Source organism: Halichoerus grypus, chromosome 4 (genome assembly GCF_964656455.1).
Source record: "Halichoerus grypus chromosome 4, mHalGry1.hap1.1, whole genome shotgun sequence".
Taxonomy (NCBI): domain Eukaryota; kingdom Metazoa; phylum Chordata; class Mammalia; order Carnivora; family Phocidae; genus Halichoerus; species Halichoerus grypus.
The window spans coordinates 101,862,446-101,889,128 of record NC_135715.1 but is presented as its reverse complement, the minus strand read 5'-3'; the positions used below and the strand labels follow the sequence as shown (position 1 = coordinate 101,889,128).

The 26,683-nt window shown below is 36.0% G+C and overlaps 1 protein-coding gene across 3 annotated transcripts in view; it reads left to right on the top strand.

Moving 5' to 3' along the window:
* The window catches only part of ZRANB3 (zinc finger RANBP2-type containing 3), a 309,431-nt gene that overhangs the window by 66,333 nt on the left and 216,415 nt on the right, over nt 1-26,683 (top strand). The window contains exon 1 of one of the 3 annotated variants that reach the window (XM_078070720.1): nt 20,599-20,700. The exons of the other annotated variants lie outside the window; for them this stretch is intronic. The gene's annotated coding sequence lies outside the window, so the exon portion shown is untranslated. Of the gene's footprint in view, nt 1-20,598; nt 20,701-26,683 lie in introns of those variants that run through there. 3 annotated transcript variants of the gene reach the window in all.

Below are 26,683 nucleotides of genomic sequence, written 5' to 3'. Positions count from 1 at the left end.
GAAAATAAAAACGACAGTTGCAGTAAGGAATTCTTGTGGCTGCATTTATAAAAAATTTGAAATAGTAAATCTTAGCCAGGTCAGGAAGAGAAGTCTTAAAATCTTATCTATATTGCCTCTCCCACCCCACATTGATTACCTTCCCACCCTCTGAATATTCTGATATATTTCCCTTTCTGTTTCAAGTGATTTTGTAAAGTATGAAATGTTACTGATGTTGGTGGTATACACACCTCTGAGAATGATGAAGACAATGGGGGAAAAAAAGACTTGAGAGCCAAGGTTTTAAATTTTATAATTTGGAATAAATCAACTAAAGATTTGTTACTTAAAATTCTTCCTTCTTTTAATTTAAAAAGTTTTATTACCACTGTCAAATTACTGTAAATAAATCAGCCAGCAGATTTCTTTTTCTCTTTTTTTTCATTGTCACTATTCCAGAAGATTATATTGAAAGTTTGAATAGAGTCCACTAAAGATGACTACACTGTTAAACAGTTTTCTTCATAAGGAGAATTTCTAAGTAGGTTTTAGCCCTAGAACTGGATGAAAACTTTTTTCTTTGTACAGTTCTTAATTTTGGGGACCTTTTTTTTTTTTTCCTGATTTTAAAAGACGGGTAGAAAGTTAAATAACTTTTTTTTTTAAATCAAAGAATCATAATTTTTCTTTTTTTTTTTTATAAGATTTTATTTATTTATTTGACAGAGAGAGACACAGCGAGAGAGGGAACACAAGCAGGGGGAGTGGGATAGGGAGAAGCAGGCTTCCCGTGGAGCAGGGTGCCCGATGCGGGGCTCGATCCCAGGACCCTGGGATCATGACCTGAGCCAAAGGCAGATGCTTAATGACTGAGCCACCCAAGTGCCCCGAATCATAATTTTTCATTGGAGCAAAGGATTCTGGTTTCTTCTCTCAGGGGCTCTCTTCAACAGAATGATAATAGGACATTTTTAATAGGTATTTGTAGTAATGTTCATTCGTCTGTGTCCAGGGCATGCTTCTTTCTTTTTCCTTTGATTTAAACCTCAAACTTTACTCTGGATAGAGTGGGGCACTAACGCTGTCAGAATAAGCTGAAAATGTATTAAAAGAGATGAAGAGATGAGTTCTAATAGCATGTTGATTGCACTGCAGCCCGAAATAACTCATGTGTATGAGAATAATCTTATGTTTTAACTGAGAGAAGAATGAGGCAGAAGGAGTTAACAAAGTAGAATGATTATATTCTTCCGTAATTACCAATTCCATCATTGGATTATCAGGACCCTGTGAATTCTGAGAATCTGAGAATCTGTCATACAGTGAGAAATAGTCATGATCACTATCTTTTTTTTTTCCTTTTTAGTTATTAAAGAAGATATAAGGAGTAACATGTTTGGGGAAAAGAGGTTTCAATAAACCTAAATTAGAATTTCTCAACCACAATGTCTGTCTGCTGGACTAAGAGCTAAGAGACCTGGGTTCCAGTTTTGTTCTAATGTTAATTATGTGTTTCACCTTGAGCAATTTACTTAACTTCTCTTGATCAGTTTTATTTTTCCCTTCAAATCCGTATTAGGGTTTTCCAGAGAAACAGAACCAACAGCATATCTATATTTTTGTCAAGACTTATTATGAGGAATTGGCTCACATGGTTATGGAGGCCAAAAAGTCCTGAGATCTGCAGTTGGCAAGCTGGGGACACAGGAGAGTCAATCATGTAGTTAGTCCAAGTGTGAAGGCCAGAGAACCAGGAGAGCCAAAGCTGTAAGTTCTAGTCCATAGGATACAAGCTTGAGACCCAAGAAGAGCTGATGTTTCAGTTCAAGTCCAAATAAGAAAAAAAAAAAAAACTGTTGTCTCTGCTTGATGATAGGCAGGAGTTCCTGTTTACTTGTAGAAAGGTTAGCCTTTTTGTTTTATTCAGGCTTCTTTTTTTTTTTTTTTTGAAGTAGGCTCCATGCCCAGTGTGGAGCCCTGTGTGGGGCCCATTAGGGTTCCAACGTGGGGCCTGAACCCATGACCCTGAGAAGAAGACCTGAGCTGAAATCAAGATGCTCAACCTACTGGACCACCCAGGTGCCCCTTGTTTTATTCAGGCTAAGTGATTTAATAGGACCTACTCTGATTAGGGAGGACAATATGCTTTACTTTGTCTACTAATTCTAATGTTAATCTCATTCAGAAACACCCTCACAGACACACCCTGAACTTTTACCCAAATTTCTGGGCAATGCATGGCTCAGTGAAGTTGAGCCACAATGTTAACCATCATACTGTTGCTTCCCACCACCCCCCACCCCTGCCATTTCAAGGCTACATTCAAACACTTCACTACATTTAAAATAGCATATGTAAGGTATTGTTTCTAATAAAGCAAAGTAATAAAATTAGCATTGTCAACCTACAATCCAAATTAAAAAATAGAACATTAGTGATGATGTGGAAAACAAGGGCAAAAGAAATGTAGGTAAAATTAAATCTCCTTACAATTTGCAGCCCATTGACAAATACTTGAGTCAGGTAGAGTGACATTCCTCAAGGAACTTATAACTGCCTTAATGTTAATACTTTACTAAAGGCAAAAAACAACCTTAGCCTGTCGTTAGCCAGACCTCCAGGATCCTGTAAGTCTTCTTTAACATATGAAAATACCTTTGGAAACTTCCTTTATCTCTACCCGCCCCCCCAAGATATATGTTAGTAGCCATCCTTCAAACATACGGCCCAGTGATAAATATCTGGAGGGTCTCATGACTTATGTTTTACTAGACAGTGGTAAATAACCTTATCTTAATGGCAGCTAGCCCCTCAAGGTCCTGGAAGTCTTGCTTCCAAATTCCTTAGAGATTTAAGCTATCCCTAACCCCCACTAAGAAGTATATAATCAGTCACTCATCATTATCCCAGTGCAGTCTTACTGCACACAGGTCCTGTCCCCATGCTTTAATAAAACCACCTTTAAAAAAAAAAAAAAAAGATTTATTTATTTATTTAACAGAGAGAGAGAGAGAGAGAGAGAGAGAGCACACACGCACAAGGAGGAGGAGTGGCAGGGAGCCTGATGTGGGGCTCAATCCCAGGACCCTGAGATCATGACCTGAGCTGAAGGCAGATGCTTAACCGACTGAGTCACCCGGGCGCCCCATAAAACCACCTTTTTGCACTGAAAACATCTCAAGAATTCTGTCTTGCTTGTTTGCTCCCAGACCCCAACTTCACATCAAGTGATACAATTGAATTTAATACAGGGTGTTTTTTATTTTTTTAATATTATAGTATTATAATAGATTTCTATTTTTTATCATAAACTTTTCAGATTCCAAGTAATGTTTATTGAAACTTGCATCACATTTTTTTCATCGATGGTGCTCAGTATCCCTGTAGTACCAATCATATGTTACTGAGCAATTGATGTATTATTCTACTGTGAACTCTAGACTTCGTAACATCTCCATTTGCACGTTTAATAGATATGTCAAAACAGTACGTCTAAAACCAATATATATTATAGATTCAGTGCAATCCCTATCAAGATTCTGGCTACCTTTTTTTTTTGTAGAATTGACAAGCTGATCATAAAATTCATATGGAGTAAGATGCCCAGAATAGTCAAAGCAATTTTGAAAAAGAAAAACTCATATTTCCCTACTTCAAAACTCCTACAAATAAAATCAGAAATGAAAGGTATGACAGAAATACAAAGGATCATAATAGACTACTATGAACAATTATATGCCAAGAAATTGGACAACCTAGATAAAATGGATAAAGACTGAATCATGAAGTAGAAAATCTGAACAGACTGATTACTAGTAAGGAGATTGAATAGGTAATCAGAAACCTCCAAACAAAAGTCCATGACCAGATGGCTTCACTGTTGAATTCTACCAAGTCTTCAAAGAAGAGTTAATAATTATTCTTAAACTCTTCAAACAATAGGAGGGAATACTTCCAAACTTATTTTATAAGACAAGCATTACCTTGATACTAAAACCAGGCAAGAATGCCACGAGGAAACAAAATTAAAGGCCAATACTCCTGACTAACACAGATGTAGAAATCCAGTAAAATATTAGAAAGCCACATTCAGCAATGCACTAAAGGATCATACACTGGGGAGCTTGGGTGGCACAGTTGGTAAGCATCCAGCTCTTGGTTTCAGCTCAGGTCATGATCTCAGAGTTGTGAGATTGAGCCTTGTGTTGGACTCCACACTCAGCATGGAGTCAGCTTGAGATTTTCTCTCCCTTTCCCTCTGCCCTCCCACTCGTGCTCTCTCTCTCTCTCTCGAATAAATAAATAAGTCTTTGAAGATAAAAAAAGATCTGGGCACCTGGGTGGCTCAGTTTGTTAAGCGGCCAACTTGATTTCCACTCAGGTCATGATCTGAGGATCGTGGGATTGAGCCCCAGGGATCGAGCCCCACATCGGGCTCCTTGCTCGGTGGGGAGTCTGCTTGAGATTTTCTTTCTCCCTCTCCCTTTGCCCCTTAACCCACTCATGTTCACATGTGCATGTGCTCTCTCTCTCTAAAATAAATAAAATCTTAAAAAAAAAAAAAGGATCATACACCATGGTCAAGTGGGCTTTATTTTAGGAATGCAAGGATGTTTCAACATCTGCAGATCAATCAATGTGATAGACCGCATTAAAAAAATGAAGGATAAAAATCATATGAGCGTCTTAGTATATGCCAAAAAAGTCTTTGACAAAATTCAACATTAGTTCATGATAAAAACTCTCAACAAAGTGGGTATAGAAGGAACGTACATCAATTTAATAAAGGCCATATATGACAAGCCAAGAGCTGAGATCTTTCTCAGTGGTGAAAAGGTGAAAGCTTTCTAAGATCAAGAACAATAGAAGGATGTCTACTTTTGCCACTTTATTCAACATAGTTTTGGAAGTCCTAGCCAGAGCAGTTAGACAAGAAAAAGAAATAAAAAGCATGCAAATAAGAGAGGAAGAAATAAAATTGTCACATTTACAGATGACATGATATTTTATATAGAAAACCCTAAAGACTACACCAAGAAAATGTTAGAACCGATCAGTAAATTCAGTAAAGTTACAGGATACAGAATCAGTATAACAAAAGTCTGTTGCATTTCCATACACTAATAATAAAGTCTCAGAGAAGTTAAGAAAATAATCCTTTTTACAATTGCATCAAAAAGAATAAAATACCTAGGAATAACTTTAACCAAGGAGGTGAAAGACCTTTACACTTGGTTTCAGCTCAGGTTGTGATCTTATTAATATGATAAGATATTAATGAAAGAAATTGAAGGGGTGCCTGGGTGGCTCAGTCAGTTAAGTGTCTGCCTTCAACTCAGGTCATGATCCCAAGGTCCTGGGATAGAGTGCTGCACAGGCTCCTTGCTCTGCAGGGAGCCTGCTTCTCCCTTTCCCTCTGCCTGCTGTTCCCCGGTGCTTGTGCTCTCTCTCTCTGTGTCAAATAAATAAAAATTTTAAAAAAAGAAAGAAATTGAAGAAGACACAAACCAATGGAAAGATATTTCATACTCATGTGTTAGAAGAATCAATATTGTTAAAATGTCCATACTCCCAAAGCAATCTACAGATTCAGTGAAGTCCCTATCAAAATTCCAGTGGCATTTTTCACTGAAATAAACAATCCTAAAATTTGTATGGAAGCACAAAAGATCCTGAGTAGTCAAAGCAATCTTGAGAAAGAAGAACAAAGCTGGAGGCATCACACTCCTTGATTTCAAACTGTATTTCAAAGCTATAGTAATCAAAACAGTATAATACTGGCATAAGAGCCACATAGATCAATGGAACAGAATAGAGCACAGAAATAAACCCATGAACATATATGATCAGTTATCTCCTGTAAAAGAAGTAAGAATATACAATGGGAAAAGGACAGTCTCTATTGGTATTGAGAAAACTGGACCACTCTATTACACCATATACAAAAATTAACCTAAAGTGGAGTAAAGAAAAAAAATAATAAAATGGATTAAAGACTTGAACGTAAGACCTGAAACCATAAAACTCCCAGAAGAAAGCATAGGCAGTAAGCTCCATGACATTGGTCTTGGCATTGATTTTTTGCCACCAAAAACATAGGCAACAAAAGCAAAAAATAAATAGTAGGACTATATAAAATTTAAAACTTTCTGCACAGCAAAGGAAAACATCAACAAAATGAAAAGGTAACCTTCCAAATGGGAGCAGATATTTTCACATCATATATCTGTTAAGGGGTTAATATCCGAAATACATAAGGAACTCATAAAGCTCCATATCAAAAACAAACATACAATCTGATTAAAAAATGGTCAGAATATCTGAATAGATATTTTTTCAATTAAGACATACAGGTGGCCAAAAGGTACATGAAAAGATGTCCAAAATCACTGATCATCAGAGAAATGCAAATCAAAACCACAATGAGGTACCACCTCACACTTGGAATGACTATTATCAATATGATAAAAAATAACTAGTATTGGTGAGGATGTGGAGAAAAGGGAACCATGGGCACTGTTGGTGGGAGTATAAATTGGTACCACCACTATGGAAGACAGTATGGAGGTTCCTCAAAAAATTAAAAATAGAACTACCATATATTCAAGCAATTCCACTTCTGAGTATTTATCCAAAGAAAATGAAAACACTAACTTGAGAAGATACATGCGCTCCCATTTATTGCAACAAGGGAAATGCCTGTTAACTGATAAATTCATGAATGAAAGTTGTATATCCATACAATGGAATATTATTCATCTTCAAAGGGAATGAAGTACTGATATACTCTACAACATGGATGAATCTTGAAGATATGCTGAATTAATGGAGCTAGTGAAAAGGCCACATATATGATTACATTTATATAAAAGTTCCTGGAATTACATAGTGGTGATAGTTTACAACTTTGTGAATATACTATAAATCACTGAATTATACAGTTTAAAAGTGAATTTTGTGGTATGTGAATTGTATCTCAGTTTAAAAATACTGGATTTAGTGATTTTTCCCCCCAAACCTGCCCCTTCTAGTCGTGTTTCAAAAGCTAGGGACCATTTGAAAGGCGTTCTTATGTTAGAGGTGACAGATTATTGAATCAGAAAGAGACTCAGAGGTAATCAGTAGAGGGATAGTCTGAGGTTCTCTAGGAATAGACTGTTTACCTCACTTCTGTACTTCCCACCTACCGAAAATCTTTGCCAGGCATCACATAATGCGATGGTCTAATTTCAGATCAATTAGTAAGTGTGACTTTCTGGATTCCTTGGAAAAATCACCAGAGCTTTAGGTGGCTGGAACCTTCCAGGATGAATGAGAATTCCTTCACGCACAAGATTAACTAGATTGACACAGTCTGCCTCAAAGCAACTCCCATCTTTCCTCTAAAAATAAATTGTTATAAATAGTGCTTTGACAGAATGGCTATGACAAGACTGATAGCTATTCACCCCAAATCCATTTCCTTTTCTTCTTGGGTATACAGCTGGATACATTTCCTCACCTTTCTTATAGGTAAAAGTAAAATCATGTGAATGAATTCTAGGCAATGAAATATTAGCAAAAAAGAGACTTTCCGAATGTGTTCCTTCACTTTCCCCTTCTGCCAGCCAGATGGAAAAGCTAGAAAATGGCAGATCCTCCTGGAGCCTGTGTCCTTGAATTAGATAGACAAGAGGTGCTTACCAACCAGAGACACCCCTGTTGTATTACTATATAATTGGGAAATAAATTCCTTTTTTAGTTGAATATTTATACACTTTGGGGTCTGTTTGCTATTACAGCCATGCCCACACTAATTAACATATGGGTGACTGCAATTCTAACAAAAATTAATGATGAAGAAAAATCACCGAAGTATTTTAACAGCAGAGGCATGTTGGTACTAGATACTTTTATATTCTTATAAATATTGTTGAGCTTTGTTCTAGGACCCAGCTAATTTATCTAGAAATGGTTTGGTTCTTTTGGGTCTTTAAAAACATATTCAAGTAGGACCAAAGCAGTGTTGAATCTAGGGCTGATTTTGCCTTGCTATGAAGCAAGACCTTTCTGAGTTCCCAACATTCCATGAATTATGAGCAGAAACTATTCCTGGTCTGGAGGTTGTTCTCTCCAATATTTCAAGTGAGTGTTTCCTTGGATTTGGGCATTCCCTGATCAGTACTTGGACAGATTCTGTAGATATCTGGAGCTCTCTCTTTGGGCAGCTCTTTCCTCTTTACTCAACCCTGTGAAATTTGATCTTCATCTCCCCACATTCCTAGTATCGTCTCCGCTCAAGGAGACTGTGGAGACTACCAGTGTGTTCCTCTTGGAAGCTCTCTCCATGCAGTAACCTTTAGCACTTGTAGGGCTCATGTCCTTTGACCTGTTGTTCAGAAATCACGGCCCTTTTTTGGCTCATGTGCAATGTCTTAAAAACCATTGTTTATTTTGCAGGGCACCTGAGTGGCTCAGTCAGTTAAGGGTCTGGCACTTGGTTTTGGCTCAGGTCATGATCTCAGGGTCATGGGACTGAGCCCCGCGTCAGGCTCCATGCTCATCACAGAGTCTGCTTAAGACTCTCCTTCTCCCTCTCCCTCTGCCCCTCCCTGCTGTGCTCTCTCTTTAAAATAAATAAATAAATCTTTAAAAAACATATATATGTATTTTGCATGGGTTTTTTTGGTTGTTTTAGGTGGGAGGATAAATTTAATCTCTTATCCTATTTTAGCTGAAACTCTGTATAATTGTAAGAATAATATAAAAGCGATATGAAAAGGCTCTGAAGCTTTATTGCTTCAATTTAAATGGTGGCCCTTAGACTAATTAGCTGTTTGACTTTGGGCAAATTACTTAAGTTCTCTGTTTCAACTTTCTAATCTATAAAAGGAAAATAATGGTAATACCTCCATTCTATAGGGTGTTTGTGGGGATTAAAAGAGTTATTAGTACATGTGAAGTACTTCAAAAAGTGATTGGCATATAAGCTCTCAATAAATGAGTTATTACGGTTATTATTATAATCATAGAAAATATCTAATGCAAAAAACTTTGAAGTAAGGGAGTTCTTTGTTTCAGTAACCAGCTCTACCACTTATTGTGGCCTTATATTTAGCCTCTGTTAATCTCATTTTGCTCATTACAAAAAGTGGATAATAATAACACCTACTCATTAAACAGTTGTGTGGGTGAAATAAAATGATAATAGTACAGCATTTGGCACAGTGCCCGACACAGATTGGGTACTAAGTGATTGTTATTATTTGGATTATTTATTGCTACATAATCAATTGCCAGGAAGCTTAGTAGCTTAAAACAGCAGTTATTGTTTTATTATCTCTAATGGTTCTCTCCTGCAGTTGTGGTCAGACAATGGCGGGCCTGCAGTCATCTTGAAGGCTTTCTTAGTCATCTGCCTTGTAGTTGATTCTGGCTCTTCACTGGGATCTCTTCAAACCCTCACAGCATGGTGACTGAATTCTAAGAACAAGCATTTTAAGAGGATCAGGCAGAAGCTGCATTCTGTTTTATAATAGCCTCGAAAGTCAAAATCACCTCGTGTTATTTTGGCTGTAGTTACAGGCCCACCTAATTTAAGGAGGAGAGTCAACATCACCTTGCAAGAAAAACGTGTGTAATGGGAGATACTGCTGTAGTCACTTTTAGACAATACAGTCTGCCACAGTTAGCTACTATTCATGTTTACATATATGCAAACATTTTGCATAAAATTTTCATTTCCTCCAACACCACACTTTATATAAGGTTTTCCATGTACTTTTTAAAGCTTTTTAAAAAAGTTTTTATTTTAATTACACTTAGCATACAGTGTTATGTTAGTTTCATCTGTACAATATAGTGATTCAACAATTCCATACATCACATGGTGCTCATCACAACAAGTGCCCTCTTTAATCCCCATCACCTATTTCACGCATCCCCCCTGGTAACCATGAGTTTGTTCTCTAGAGTTAAGAGTCTCTTCTTGGTTTGTCTCTCTCTCTCTCTCTTTCCCCTTTGCTTGCTTGTTTTGTTTCTTAAATTCCATGTATGACTGAAATCATAAGGTATTTGTCTTTCTCTGACTGACTTATTTTGCTTAGCATCATATTGTCTAAACTTTTTTTTTTTAACTTTATTTTTATTTTATATTTTTAGATTTTATTTGAGAGAGAGAGAGTGAGAGAGAGAGCACGAGCAAGGTGAGGGGCTGAGGGAGAAGCAGGGAGCCCAATGCGGGTTCGATCCTGGGACTCCAGGATCATGACCTGAGCCGAAGGCAGACACCTAACCAACTCAGCCACCCAGGAACCCCAGCATTATATTGTCTGGATCCATCCATGTTGTTGCAAATGGCAAGATTTCATTCTTTCTTATGTCTGAGTGATATTCTGTTGTAGATATATATCACATCTTCTTTATCCATTCATCAATTGTGGGCTGCTTCCATATCTTGGATGTTGCAAATTATGCTACTATAAACATTGGGGTGCATGCATCCCTTTGAATTAGTGTTCTTGTATTCTTTGGATATATACCTAGTAGTGCAGTTGCTGGATCGTAGGTTTAATTCTATTTTGAAAAATTTTTTTAAATATTTTATTTATTTATTTATTTGACAGAGAGAGAGAGAGGGAACACAAGCAGGGGGAGTGGGAGAGGGAGAAGCAGGCTTCCCACCAAGCAGGGAGCCTGATGCGGGGCTGGGATCATAACCTGAGCCGAAGGCAGATGCTTAACAACTGAGCCACCCAGGCGCCCCTCTATTTTGAAATTTTTGAGGAACCTTCATACTGTTTTCCACAGTGGCTGCAGCAGTTCGCATTCCTAACAGCAGTGCACAAGTGTTCTTTTTCTCCATATCCTCGCCAACACCTTTTGTTTCTTGTGTTGTTAATTTTAGCTATTCTGATAGGTGTGAGGTGATTCTTATTGTAGTTTTGATTTGCATTTCCCCGATGATCAGTGATGTTGAACATCTTTTCATGTGTCTGTATGTCATCTTTGCCATCTGTTTGTCTTCTTTGGAGAAATCCATTAATGTCTTCTCATTTTTAAATTTGATTATTATTTGGCTGTTGAGTTTTAAAAGTTCTTTATATATTTTGGATTTTAACCCCTTATTGGATATGTTTTTGCAAATATCTTCTCCCATTTCATAGATTGCCTTTTAGTTTTGTTGATTGTTTTCCTTTGCTGTGCAGAAGCTTTTTATTTTGATGTAGCCCTAGTAGTTTACTTTTCTTTTGTTTTCCCTTGTCTCCGTAGACATATCTAAAAAACAGTTGCTACAGCCAATGTCAGAGATGTTACTGCCTGTGTTATCTTCCAGGATTTTTATGGTTTCAAGTCTCACTTTTAGGTCTTTAATCCATTTTGAATTTATTTTTGTATGTGGTATAAGAAAGTGGTTGATTTTCATTCTTCTGCATATTGCTGTCCAGTTTTCCTAAATACCATTTGTTGACGAATCTGTCTTTTTCCCATTGGATATTCTTGCCTCCTTTGTTGAAGATGAATTGACCATAAAATTGTGGGTTTGTTTCTGGGTTTTCTATTCTGTTCCATTGATCTATATGTCTATTTTTGTGCCAGCACCATACTGTTTTGATTACTACAGCTTTGTAATATAAATTGAAGTCTGGAACTGTGATGTCTCCAGCTCTGCTTTTGTTTTCCAAGATTGTTTTGGCTATTCAGGTCTTTATTTATTTATTTATTTTTTAAATTTTGTGGTTCCATACAAATTTTAGGATTGTTTGTTCTAATTCTGTGAAAAATGCTGTTAGTATTTTGATAGGGATTGCATTAAATGTGTGGATTCTTTTGGGTACTATAGATATTTTAACATTTGTTTTTTCAGTGCATGAGTATGGAATGTCTTTCCATTTCTTTGTGTCATCTTCAGTTTTTTTTATCAGTGTTTTATCAAAGTACCAGCCTTTTACTTCTTTGGGTAGGTTTATTCCTCAGTATCTTATTATTTTTGTTGTAATTATAAGTGGGACTGTGTTTTTAATTTTTTTTCTGCTGCTTCATTATTGATGTATAGAAATGCAACAAATTTCTGTGCATTGATTTTGTATCCTGTGACTTTACTGAATTTGTTGATTAGTTCTAGCAGTTTTGTGGTGGAGTCTTTTGGGTTTTCTCTATATAATATCATGTCATCTGCAAATAGTGACAGTTTTACTTCTTCTTTACCAATTTGGATGCCTTTGATTTCTTTTTTTGTCTGATTGCTGTGGCTAGAACTTTCAGTACCATGTTGAATAAAAGTGGTGAGAATGGATATTCTTGTCTTGTTCCTGACCTTAAGGGAAGAGCTCTCAGTTTTTCCCCAATGAGGATGATGTTAGCTCTGAGTTTTTCATATATGGTCTTTATTACGTTGAGATATGTTCCCACTATACATACTTTGTTGAGGGTTTTTTTTTTTTTTTTTTAAAGATTTTTTATTTTTATTAAAGAGAGAGAGTACAAGCAGGCGGAGCGGCAGGTAGAGGGAAAGGGAGAAGCAGGCTCCCCACTCAGCAGGGAGCCCGATGTGGGACTCGATCCCAGGACCCCGGAATCACGACCTGGGCCGAAGGCAGCGGCTTAACCGACTGAGCCACCCAAGCGCCCCCGTTGTTGAGGGTTTTTATCATGAATGGTTGTTGTGCTTTGTCAGATGCTTTTTCTGCATCTAGTGAAATGATCATGTGGTTCTTATCCTTTCTCTTATTGATGTGTTGTATCATGTTGATTGATTTGCAAATATTGAACCACCCTTGCAACCCAGGAATAAGTCCCACTTGATCATGGTGAATGATTTTTTTTTTAATGTATTGTTGAATTTGGTTTGCTAGTTGATTGATTTGCAAATATTGAACCACCCTTGCAACCCAGGAATAAGTCCCACTTGATCATGGTGAATGATTTTTTTTTAATGTATTGTTGAATTTGGTTTGCTAGTATTTTGTTGAGGATTTTTGCATCTGTATTCATTAGGGATATTGGCCTATAGTTCTCTTTTTTAGTGATGTCTGTATCTGGTTTTGGTATGAGAGTAATGCTGGCCTCATAGAATGAACTTGGAATTTTTATTTCCTCTTTTATTTTTTGGAATAGTTTGAGAAGAATAGATACTAACTCTTCTGTAAATGTTTGGTAGAATTTGCCTGTGAAGTCATCGGGTCCTGAACTTTCGTTGAATGCTTTTTGATTACTGATTGAATATCTTTGCTACTTATCAATCTGTTCAAATTTTCTATTTCTTCATGTCTCAGTTTTGTTAGTTTATATGTAAGTTTATATCTAAGAAATTTTTTGTTTCATTTTTTTTGTTTTTGTTTTTTACTGATTATATCACAGAATGATACTTATATCTTTATTTTTTTATTTTTCTTGAAGTATTGTTGACGTACAATGTTATAGTAGTTTATATGTAGTTTATATCTAAGAATTTATCCATTTTTTTCTAGGTTGTCCAATGTGTTGGCATATAGGTTTTCATAATATTCTCTTGTGATTGTTTGTAATTCTGTGGGGTTGGTTATTTCTCCTCTCTCATTTGTGATTTTATATATTTGAGTCTTTTCTCTTTTTTCCTTGATAAGTCTGACCAGGGTTTTATCAATTTTACAGATATTTTCAAAGAACCAGCTGCTGGTTTCATTGATCTGTTCTGTTGTTTTTTTTTAGTTTCTATTTCATTTATTTCTGCTCTAATCTTATTATTTCCTTCCTTTTGCCAGTTTTAGGTTATGTTTGTTGTTTTTTTCTAGCTGCTTTAGGTATAAGGTTAGGTCGTTTATTTGAGATTTTTCTTGCTTCTTGAGGTAGACCTATATTGCTTTAAACTTCCCTCTTAGAACCACTTTTGCTGTATCCCAGAGGTTTTGGACCATTGTGTTTTTATTTTCCATTGTTTCCATGTACTTTTTTAACTTTTTCTTTGATTTCCTGGTTGACCCATTCATTGTGTAGTAGCGTGTTATTTAACATCCATGTATTTGTGTTCTTTCCAGATTTTTTCTTGTGGTTGACTTCTAGTTTCATAGTGTTATGGTCAGAAAAGGTGCATGATATAACTTCAGTCTTCTTAAATTTATTGAGGCTTGTTTGGGGCCTAATATGTGATATATTTGGAGAATATTCCATGTGCACTTGAAAAGAAGTGTATTCTGCTGTTTTAGGATGGAATGTCCTGAATATATCTGTTATATCCATCAGGTCTAGTGTATCATTCAAAGCAAATACTGTGGAATATTAAAGTCCCCTAGTATTATTGTATTATTATTGATTAGTTACTTTATGTTTGTTATTAATTGTTTTATGTATTTGAATGCTCCCATATGGGGTGCGTAAATATTTATAATTGTTATATCTTCTTGTTGGATTGTTCCCTTTATTATTATAGTGTCTTTCTTTCTTTCTTGATACCATCTTTGTTTTATTTTATTTTATTTTTATTTATTTATTTTTAAAGATTTTATCTGTTTGAGAGAGAGAGCAAGCAAGAGCGAGCATGAGTGGGGCGTGAAGGGGAGAGGGAGAAGCAGACTCCCTGCTGAGAGGGAGCCTGATGTGGGACTTGATCCCAGGACCCCAAGATCATGACCTGAGCTGAAGGCAGACACTTAACCAACTGAGCCACCCAGGCAGCCCCTGTCTTTGTTTTAAAGTATATTTTGTCTGATATAGATATTGCTACTCCAGCTTTCTTTTGGCATCCATTTGTATGATAGATGTTTCTGCATCCCCTCACTTTCAATCTGCGGGTGTCTTTGGGTCTAAAATGTGTCTCTTATAGGCAGCATGTAGATGGGTCTTTTTTTTTTTTTATCCATTTTGACACCCTGTGTCTTTTGATTGGAGTATTTAGTGGAAGTTTATACCTCTTAATCCCCACTACTTATTTAACACATTCCGCTATCTGCCCCCCTTTGGCAACCACCAGTTTGTTCCCTGTATTTATGACTCTGGTTTCTATTTGTTTTGTTTTGTTTTGTTTTTCATTTTTTAAAAATATTCCACATATAGGTGAAATTATTTGGTATTTGTGTTTTTCTGACTTCTTTGACTTAGTGTGATAACTTCTAGGTTCACCCTTTTTGCAAGTGGCAAGATTTCATTTTTTTTGTTTTTGTTTTTTACTGATTATATCACAGAATGATACTTATATCTTTATTTTTTTATTTTTCTTGAAGTATTGTTGACGTACAATGTTATAGTAGTTTCAGTTTTACATTATAGTGATTCAACAGTTCTATACACTGTGCTCACCATGATAAGTGTGGCTATTATCAATCATCACATAACATTATTACAATGTTATTTACTATATTACCTGTGTTGTACTTTTCATTCCTTATTTATTAACTTATTTGTCTTAGCATAATAGTCTCTAGGTCTATCCATGTTGTTGGAATGGCAAGATCTCATTCCTTTCTTATGACTGAGTAATATTCCACCATACCACATCTTCTTTATACACTCCTCTATTAATGGACACTTAGGTTGCTTTCATATCTTGGCTATGGTACATAATGCTATCATAAACATAGGGGTGCGTATATGTTTACAAATTAGTGTGTTTTTTTTTTTTTTAGGTAAATACCAAGTAGTGGAATTATTGGTTATATGGTATTTTTATTTTTAATTTTTTGAGTAAACTCTATAGTTTTCCCTAGTGGCTGAACCAATTTACATACTCACCAACAGTGCACAGGGGTTCCCATTCTCCGCATCTTTGCCTATACTTGTTATTTCTTGTCTTATAGATAGTACCCATTCTGACTGGTGTGAGTTGAGATCTTGTTGCAGTTTTGATTTGTATTTCCCTGATGAGTAGTGATGTTGAGCATCTTTCTATCTGTTAGCCATCTATATGTCTTCTTTGGAAAAATGTCTATTCATTTGGTACAATGTCTACCCACTTTTTAATTGGATTGTTTTATTTTTGGTATGGACTCATATGTGGTTTTTTAAAATATATTTTGGGGGTGCCTGGGTGGCTCATTTGTCCGACTCTTGGTTTTAGCTCAGGTCACCATCTCAGGGTCATGAGATTGAGCCCCATTTCTATCTCCGTGCTTAGCGCAGAGTCTGCTTGACATCTCTCCCTCTCTTTCTGCCCCTCTCCCAGCTTGTGTGCACATGCATGCTCTCTCTCTCTCTCAATAAATAAATGAAATCTTCAAATTACATATATATAGATGTTAACCTTGTATCAGATATATGATATGCAAATATTTTCTCCCATTCTGTAGGTTTTCATTTTGTTGATGATTTCCTTTGCTGTACAGAAGCTTTTTAGTTTTATGTACACCCACTTGTTAATTTTTGCTTTTTTTGCCTTTACGCAAGGATACAGATCCAAAAAAATACTGCTAAGACTCATGTTTGAGATTTTACTGCCTATGTTTTCTTTTGGGAGTTTTATGGTTTCAGGTCTTACATTTAGATTTTAAATACATTTTGAGTTTATTTTTGTATATAGTATAAGAAAGTGATTCAATTTTAATTTTTTAATATAGCTGTCCACTTTTCCCAACATCATTTATTGAAGAGTCTCTCTTTGTCCCCATTGTTGTTTTTTTTTTTAAAGATTTATTTATTTATTTTTTAGAGAGAGAGAGAGAGAGAGAGCATGGGCATGAGCAGGGGGAGGGGCAGAGGGAGAGGGAGAGAAGCAGACTACCACTGAGTGTAAAGCCCACCCAGGGCTCAATCTCATAAACCTAAGATCATGACCTGATCTGAAATCAAGAGTCAGATGCTTAACAGAATGAGCCTCCCCAGCACCCCCCCTGTTGTATATTCTTTAGTCTTTTGTTGTACATTAATTGACCAAATAAGTATGAGTTTATTTCTGGACTCTCTATTATGTTACATTGATCTATCTTTCTGTTTTTGTGCTAATACCATACTGTTTTGATTACTGTAGCTTTGTAGTATAGTTTGAAATCAGGGATTGTGATACCTCTAGCTTTGTTCTTTTTTCTCAAGATAACTTGGGCTATTTGGGGTCTTTTGGGGGTCCATACAAATTTTAGGATTATTTATTGTGGTTCTATGAAAAATGGTGCTGGTATTTTGATAGAAATTGCATTGAATCTGTAGATTGTTTGGGTAGTATGTACATTTTAACAATATTAATTCTTCTAATTTATGAGCATGGTATATATTTTAATTTATATGTCATCTTCAGTTTCACCTTGGTTAAATTAATTTTTAGGGTTTTTCTTGGTGCTATTGTAATTTGGATTGTTTTAACTTCTTTCTGCTGGTTTGTTATCAGTATACAGAAATGCGACTTATTTCTATGTATTAATTTTGTATCCTCAAACTTTATTGAATTTATTTTTTATAAAGATTTTATTTTTATTTATTCATGAGAGACACAGAGAGAGAGAGGCAGAGGGAGAAGCAGGCTCCCTGTGAATCAGGGAGCCCAGTGCGGGACTTGATCCCAGGATCCTGGGATCACAGCCTGAGTTAAAGGCAGATGCCTAACCGACTGAGCCACCCAGGCGCCCTATTGAATTTATTTATTAATTCTAATAGTTTTTTTGGTGGATCTTTAGGGTTGCTTATATGTAGTATGTCACTGCAAAGAATGACAGTTTTATTTGTTCCTTATCAATTGGATGTCTTATTTTTTCTTGTGTGATTTCTGTGTCTAGGACTTAACAGTACTATGTTACATAAAAATGGTGACATTTGACATCTTATCTTGTTCTTAATCTTAGAGGAAAAACTTTTAGCTTTTCATCATTGAGTATGATATTAGCCCTGGCTAGGACTTCTTCCAATATTATGTTGAATAGAAGTGGCAAGAGTGGGCATTCTTGTCTCCTTTCTAATCTTGGAGGAAAGGCTTTCAGCTTTTTAACACTGAGTATGTTTGCTGTGGGCCTGTCATATATGGCCTTATGTTGTGGTATGTTTCTCTATACCCACTTTTTTGAGTTTCTATCATGACTCAATGTTAAATTTTGTTAAATGCTTTTGCTCCGTCTATTGAGATGATCGTATAATTTTCAGCTTCATTTCATTACTGTGGTTTATCTTGTTGATTGATTTGTGGATATTGAACTGTCCTTGCACCCCTGAATGTATCCCACTTGATTGTGATGCATGATCCTTTTAATGTATTGTTGAATTCAGCTTAATAATATTTTGTTGTGGAATTTCATGTCCAATCCATGCTCATTAGGGATATTGGCTTGTAATCTTTTTTCTTTCTTTCTTTTTTTTTTTTGGTAATATCTTTTCTGGTTTTGGCAACATGGTAATGCTGGCCTTGTAGAATGAATTTAGAAGAATTCCTTCCTCTTCTATTTTTTCGGAATAGTTTGATAGAGATAGTTATTAACTCTTCTCTAAGTGTTTGGTGGAATTCACCTGGTCCTGGAAGCCATCTGGTTCTGGACTTTTGTTTCTTTGTTTTGGTTTTGTTGTTTGTTTGGTTTTTTTTAATAATTAATGCAATTTCATTACTAGTAATTGGTCTCTGATTCTTCCTGATTCAGTTTTGGAAGATTATATGTTTCTAGGAATTTATCCATTTCTTTGAGCTTGTCCAATTTGTTGGCATATAATTTTTTGTAGAAATCTTACAATTTTTTGTTTCAGTGGCTTTGATTGTAACTTCTCCTTTTTCATTTTTGAGTCTTCTTTCTTTTCTCTTTTTCCTTTTTTTTTTTAGCTAGACTTATCTGGTTAAAAGTTTTCAGTTTTATCTTTTCAAAGAACCAACTCTTCGTTGTATTCATCTTTTCTTACTTTTTAGTCTCTATTTCATTTACTTTCACTCTGATACTGTTATTTCCTACCTTCTACTAACTTTGGACTTTGATTTTTTTTTTTTTTTACTTCCTTTAGGTGTAGATTAGATTGTTTGAGATTTTAGTTGTTTCTTGACCTGCATCACTATAGATCTGCATCACTATAAACTTCTCTCTGAGCACTGCTTTTGCTACATCCCAACAATTCCAGAAAATTTTGTTTCCATTTTCATTTGTCTCCAGTTATCCTTTGATTTTCTCTTTGATTTCTTTGTTAACTCATTGTCTGTTTAGTAGCATGTTGTTTAGCTTCTGTGCATGTCTCGCTTTTTGTTTTGTTTTGTTTTCTTCTGGTAACTGATTTCCACTTTCATACCACTGTGGTCAGAAAAGATACTTCGTATGATTCCATCTTCTTAAATTTATTGAGACTTGTTTTGTTGCCTGACATGTGATCTGTCCTGGAGAATGTTACATGCTCACTTGAAAAGAATGTGTATTCTGCTGTTTTGGATAGGATGTTCTGTATAAATCTGTTAAGTTCATCTGGTCTAATGTGACATTCAAAGCCCCTGTTTCCTTTTTTTTTTCTTTTTTTTTTAAAGATTTTATTTATTTATTTGACAGAGAGAGACACAGCGAGAGAGGGAACACAAGCAGGGGGAGTGGGAGAGGGAGAAGCAGGCTTCCCGCGGAGCAGGGAGCCCGATGCGGGGCTCGATCCCAGGACCCTGGGATCATGACCCGAGCCGAAGGCAGACGCTTAACGACTGAGGCGCCCCGCCCCTGTTTCCTTTTTATTTTCTGTCTGGATGATCTATCCTTTGATGTAAGGGGTTTAAGTTTTTTCGTACTGTTATATTATTATCAGTTTCTCCCTTTATGTCTATTAATATGTGTATTATGTATTTAGATGCTCTTATGTTGGGAGCATAGATATTTACAATTGTTATATCCTCTTGTTGGGTTTATCCCTTTATCATTATGTACTGCCCTTCTTTGTCTCTTATTACAGTCTTTGTTTTAAAGTCTGTTTTGTCTAATATATATATTGCTACCCCAAGGTAATTTTTGTTGCCATTTGCATGGAATATTATCTTCTTTCCTTTCACTTTCAGTCTTTATCTGCGTTTAGGTCTGAAGTGAGTCTCTGGTAGGAGCATATAAATGGGTCTTTTTTTTTTTTTTTTTTTAATTTGTTCGTTCACTGTGTGTCTTCTCATTAGATCATTTAGTCCAGTTACATTTTAAGTAATTATTGATAGATATGTACTTACTGCTATTTTGTTTATTGCCTCCTAATTCTTTTTGTAGTTCTCTGTTCCTTTCTTGTTTTCTTGTACTCTTCCTTTGTGATTTGATGACTTTCTTTAGTGCTGTGCTTGGAGTACTTTTTCTTTTTTGTGTGCGTATCTGTTGTAGATTTTTGATTTGTGATTACTATGATGTTCATATATAACATCTTATAAATACATAGCTATCTATTTTAAGTTCATGGATGCTTAGTTTGAACACATTCTAAAAGTTACGTTTTTATTTCCCCCTTCCTTGCTGTATGTATTTGATGTCATAATTTACATCTTTTTATTTTGTGTATCTCTTAATTAATTATTGTAGGTAAAGCAACTAGTGTAGACATAATTAAAATTACTACTTTTGTCTTTTTACGTTCATTCTAGCTTTATAAATAATTAATTACCTTTAGCATATGTTTCCTTTATCATTGAAATTATTTCTTTTGTAATTTTCTTCTAGTTGTGACTTTTTTTTAAGATTTATTTATTTATTTTAGAGAGAGAGAGAGAGAGCACACGCATGAGTGTAGGGAGGGCTGGGCAGAGGGAGAAAGAGAATCTCAAGCAGACTCCCCACTCACTGGGCACGGAGCCAGACTCGGGGCTTGATCTCACTACCCGAGCCGAAATCAAGAATTAGACACTTAACCCACTGAGCCGCCCAGGTACGCCTAGTTGTGGCTTTTTCTTTTCTGCTTAAAGAAGTCCCTTTAACATTTATTTTAAGGCTGCGTTAGTGTGATAAATGCCTTTTACTTTTCTCTTTCTAGAAGGCTCTTTATCTCTCCTTTACTTCTGAATGATAACCTTACCAGTAGATTATTCTTGGTTGTGAGTTGTAGCTTGCAAAGTTTCTATGAAAAATCTGGTGATAGATAGCCTTATGGCTGGGAGGGGTCTTTCGTGCATAACTAGTTGCTTTTCTCTTGCTGCTCTTAAGATTCTCTATTTTAATTTTTTCACATTTTAATTATTATGTATCTTGGTGGTGATCTCTTTGAATTCATCTTGCTCGGGACTGTCCATGCTTCCCCTACCTGATTGTGTGTTTCCTTCTTCAGATTAGCGAAATTTTCAGCCATTATTTTTTCAAATAAGTTTTCTGCCTTTTTCTCTCTCTTCTTCTGGGAGCCCTGTAATGTGAATGTTAGTGTACTTGATGTTGTTTCAGTGGTCCTTTAACCTATCCTTATTATTTTTTTAATACATTTTTTTCTTTTTGTTGTTCAGTTTGGATGATCTCCACTAACCTATTTTCCAGATTGCTGATCTATTCTATATCATCTAATCTCCTTTTGAGTCCCTCTAGTGTATTTTTCATTTCAGTTATTGAGTTCTTCAGCTCTAATTGGATCTTTTTTATATTTTTACTCTTTTTGTTGAAGTCCTTGGTGAATTCAACCCTTCTTCTCTCAAGTCTGGTGAACTTCTTCATGATCATTACTTTGAATTCTTTATCAGGTAGATTGGTTATCTCCATTTTGTTTAGTTATTTTCTGAGGTTTAGTTTTATTCTTTTATTTGCTACATGTTCCTCTGTCTTTTCTTTTTTGTCTCTCTGTGTTTGTTAGTATGTATTAGCTCAGCTATGTCTCTTTATCTTGAAGTTAGTGGCCTTGTGTAGGAGTACCCTATGGGCCCTAGGAGCTCAATCCCCCCTGGTCACCAGAACCAAGTACTCCAGAGTTGTTCCATGTGTGGGCTGCTTACTGCTGCCCTTGCATTGATGGGTGGGGCTGGCTACAGTGGCTTGCTGTAGCTGCTGTGGGCTGGCTATTGGGTGGGGTTAGCCCCCAAACAGCTGGCTGAGACGCCTTGCTGCAGCTGCTATTGATGTGCTGATGGGTGTGGCCCTTCCCCCTTCCCCAAGGAGTTGCTTTGGCGGGTGCAGAGTCTTGGCCAGGGCTGCCCTGTGGGTGTGGCAGGGTGGTAGTCACTTTGAACATTGTTGTTTTGGGGTTTGGTGGCCCCACTGATACTGCCTGCCAGGTTTGATGAGGCAGGAATTCTTTGGAGGCATGCCAGCCAGGGCAGGCTGGTGAGCTGGGTGGGTTCACAGGAGAAGTCCAGCATGGGGACAAGTAGTGTTAACAGGGTAGGGAGAGGGTGCCACAGCTCTCACCCTTCTGCACGAATGAGGGAAGAAAAATGGTACTTACCAGTCCTTCCATTTTGGAGAAGTTCCTCTTGCATACTCCCTAAAATTTAATCTGTCTTACATGTGGCTCAGGCACTTTTCATATCACTCCTTCTCTGCTGTGTCTCAGAATGAGTGATATTGTGTAGTGTCCTTTAAAACAGAGTCAGTTTCCAATAGCCTGCTGGCTCTCCTGGAGTAAAGCCCTGCTGACTTTCACAGCCAGATGTTGTGGGGGCTCCTCTTCCTGGTGCAGATTTCCAGACCAGGAAGGGAGGGTGCCTGATGCGGTGCTTAAGCCCTCGCTCCTCAGGACGCTCATGATATCTTTCCTGCTTATGGGTCACTGTGCAGGGGGTTTGGTTTCTGATTATTCAACTTGAAATTTTAGAGGAAAAAAAGCATTTCCATTTTTATAACCTTTTAAGAGCATTAAAACTCCCCATTTTCATGTATTTGAATGACTATTTTTAAAATTCCTTTAGACATATTTGAATTCTTATTTTTTATTATGGTCTATTTGGGATTATTTTGACAGTTAAGATCCCAGTTGTGTAATTGAGATTTGCTTAAGTGTATTATTTTAGTATCTTTGATTTCCTGCTAGCTTCATTTTTCTTATTCTAATATTCTCTTGTTACTTTTTTTTAACTCTTAAGAAGACTCTGTTCTTTAAAATTGAATATTGTCTCTTCAAAGATTTATAAATAATCTCAGTAGTTGGAATCATATCGACATCTTTATTTATAGTACCGTGATGGTTTATTAATTAAAAAATTTTTAAGGACAAGTTTATTCAAGTATAATTTACATATAGTAGAATTCACCCTTTTAAAGTTTGCAGTTCAGTGTGTTTGGATAACTTTATACAATTTTGTAACTACCGCCAAAGTCAAGGTAGAGAAGACTTCCATTATCCTAGGCAGCTCCCTTGTACCCTTTTGTGAACAGTCACGTCTTACAAATCTAACTTTTCACAACAACTGATTTGTGTCCCTATAATTTTGTTTATTCTAAACCTTCATATAAATGGAGTCATACAATGTGTAGCATTTTGTGCCTGGCTTCTCTTATTAACATAATACTTCTGAGATTGATCCATTTGCTGAATGTATCATTCCTTTTTATTACTGAGTAGTATTTCATTGTAGGGCTGTACCAAAATTTATCTAGCCATTTGCCTGTTGATGGACACTTTGGATTGTTTATAGTTTTTTATGGCTATGAGTAAAGCTACTATAGATGTACACACACAGGTCTTTGTGTGGGCATGTTTTTATTTCTCTTGTGTAAATACTCAGGGGTGGGTGGGATTGCTATGACATATAGCAAATTTATGTTTAACTTTATAAGAGACTACTGTGCTGTTTTTTAAAGTGGGTGTATATTTTTGATTTGCACCAGCAATTCCAGTCACTCTGCATCCTTGCAAAGATTTGGCCTTCTAAATCTTTTTAATTTTAGTCATTCTACTAGTTGTGTAATGGTATCCTATTGTGGTTTTAATTTACAGTTCTCAGATGACTAATGATGTTGAGCACATTTTTGTGTGCCTCTTGGCCATCTGTACATCTTTTCGGTGAAATATCTATTCAGATCTTTTGTCCATTTTAATAATTGTATTATTGAACTATAAGTGTTATTTATATATTCTGGATACAAGTCTTTTGCTGGCTAGTACATACATGTTCTCCTAGCCTGTGACTTATCTTAGCAAGTGTCTTTTGAAGAACAGATGTTAATTTTGATGAAGCCCAATTGATCAGCTTTTCAGTAGTTTGTGCTTTTTGTGTCTTATCTAAGAAAAGACTAATTCAATATCACAGATTTTTTTTGTTTTCTTCCACAAATTTATGTATTTTTTTAAGATTTTATTTATTTTAGAGAGAGCATGAGCAGGGAGAGGGGCAAAAGGAGAGCAAGAGAGAATCTCAAGCAGTCTCTACACTGAGCACAGAGCCTGACGCGGGGCTTGATCTCATGACTCCAAGATCATGACCTGAGCTGAAACCAAGAGTTGGACACTTAACTGATTGAGCCACCTAGACCTCCCCACAAATTTGTATTTTTATCTCTTACATATAGTTTTCTTTTTATTTATACATATTTAATTAAGATGGAATAGGCATAAACCAAAAAGAAAAAAATCAGGATAAAGTGTCACTGCCATTTTGTTTGCAGGGAGGGGTCAGGAAATGGAACAGATTATCTGGGAAACATCCTAAGACCATCCCAAAGTGGCTAGATTACAGAATATTAAGAGTAGGGCGCCTGGGTGGCTCAGTTGGTTAAGCGACTGCCTTCGGCTCAGGTCATGATCCTGGAGTCCCTGGATCGAGTCCCGCATCAGGCTCCCTGCTCGGCAGGGAGTCTGCTTCTCCCTCTGACCAGAATGTTAAGAGTAAATGATAAAACTAGGTATTATTCCACTTAATCTACAAATGAATAAAGGGAGTCAAAAGTTTATCCTATTTGGTATAAGAATTTTTACATTTAATATATAGTGATTCATTTCTCAGAAAGTAATACCGGTAACTTTTAGAAGAAAGAAATTTCCATTACACAATTGACTAGAAAATCTCAAATGCAACTAAGCAGCTATGCTATAGCTCAGTATGTACCATTAAATTGTTCTGGGCTAGTATACATTTCAGTTTAATATAGAACTGCATTTTGGGTTTTAGAAAGGAGCAATAGTTATGTTTTGGGTTTTATTCTAGATGCTTAACAGTTAAGGCGATAGTTTTATGATACATTTCAACTTAAATTTTGTATATTTTTATATATGGTATGAGATAGAGGTTGAGGGTTTTGTTTTGTTCTGTTTTCCATGTCCAGTTACTCTAGTACCCATTTGTTGAGAAGTCTGTCCTTTCTCCATCAAATTGTCCTGGTATGTTTGTTGAAAATCAATTGATCATGTATGTGTGGGTTTATTTCTCCACTCTATTCTGTTCTGTTGATTCATATACCAACTCTAGACAAACACCACATTGCTTTGATTATTGTAGTTCTATAATAAGACTTAAAATTGGTTTATTCTTACCATGGGAAAACTAGTATTGAGATGAAATTTTTCCATCTATACTTTCTTCCCATTGGTCCTATGATCCTGTTGGTCCTATTATTCTAGAATGTCCTCTAGAATAAGATTACCTCCTATTTTATATGACAGTCTTTCATCTATATGAATAAATAAATGTTTACACAGTTTAATTTGGACTAAGCCTCCATAGGCTCGAGATCTTTTAAATTTAGGACATTTTTGTCTTTTTATCAAAAGAGCTTACCACAAATTAGGAACTCAGTAAATATTTGTTGGAATTGAATTGAACTCTCTGTGGAACAATTATTCATTAGTATCCTTAAAGCAGGTTACTTAAATTCAGCATAGCAAAGAAAGCATAGTTCTTGTGACATTAATTTCATTAGGAAACTGTGGTTCTCATAATCAAGAAATAAATCTTTCTGGACAGTTGATTGTTTGCAGCTTTTTTATTTTCCCGGTTTAGGCATTATCTATTAAGTTACTTTCATATTATGTGCTAGGCACTGGCTGAGCCAATTCAATATGAAAACTCAACTTCCTTTAGTTGGGGAACTTTAAAAATTGTTAATATCAGTATTGTTTATATCCTCGTTTTCTCTTTTTATTCTTTACACATTATTCAGATAATGGATGTCTTGAGTTGATCGTCTAATGTTCCTTTCTCTTTTTTCCTGTTTTCAACTCATTATCTTTTTGTCCTTTGTTAGAATTCTCTTCAACTGTATCTTTCTATTCTGTTAAGCTTTTGATCTCTGGTATTATTTTTTAATTTTCAAGAGCTATTTTTTTGTTCTCTGAGTATTTCCTCTTACTAGCATTCTGTTCTTACTTCATGGGTGATATATCCTCTCTGAGAATTTTTTTTTTTTTTAAGATTTTATTTATTTGACAGACACAGAGAGAGAGGGAACACAAGCAGGGGGAGTGGGAGAGGGAGAAGCAGGCTTCCCACTGAGCAGGGAGCCCGATGCGGGGCTTGATCCCAGGACCCTGGGATCATGACCTGAGCCGAAGGCAGACACTTAACTGCTGAGCCACCCAGGCACCCCTCCTCTCTGAGAATATTAATGACAGTTTTTCTTGAGTTATTTTCTCTTTAAATAGTCATGATTTCCTTCAACTTTCTTTTAGTATGTTTTGAATATTATCTGTCTTTAATATTATTAGTTGTTCTTAAATGTCTAGTGATCTTTCTCTGTCTAGTGATATACTCTGCTTCACTCTCTCCAGAAGATATACTCAGACCTTTGATAGGGTGTGGGAGGACATTGTATGAAGTAGGGAATCTGGGAGTTTAACTGTTTCATAAGCTTTTAACAAATCATACTGTTTTCTTCCCTATTTTTACCCTACTTGCAAATGTACCTTATTGTGCCACTTTCTGAGCTCTTTGGGGGTTCCTCAGTACCAGTCACATTGCTTTTCAGCTTTATTTTCGCTGAAGTAGGGTTTCACTTTTAGG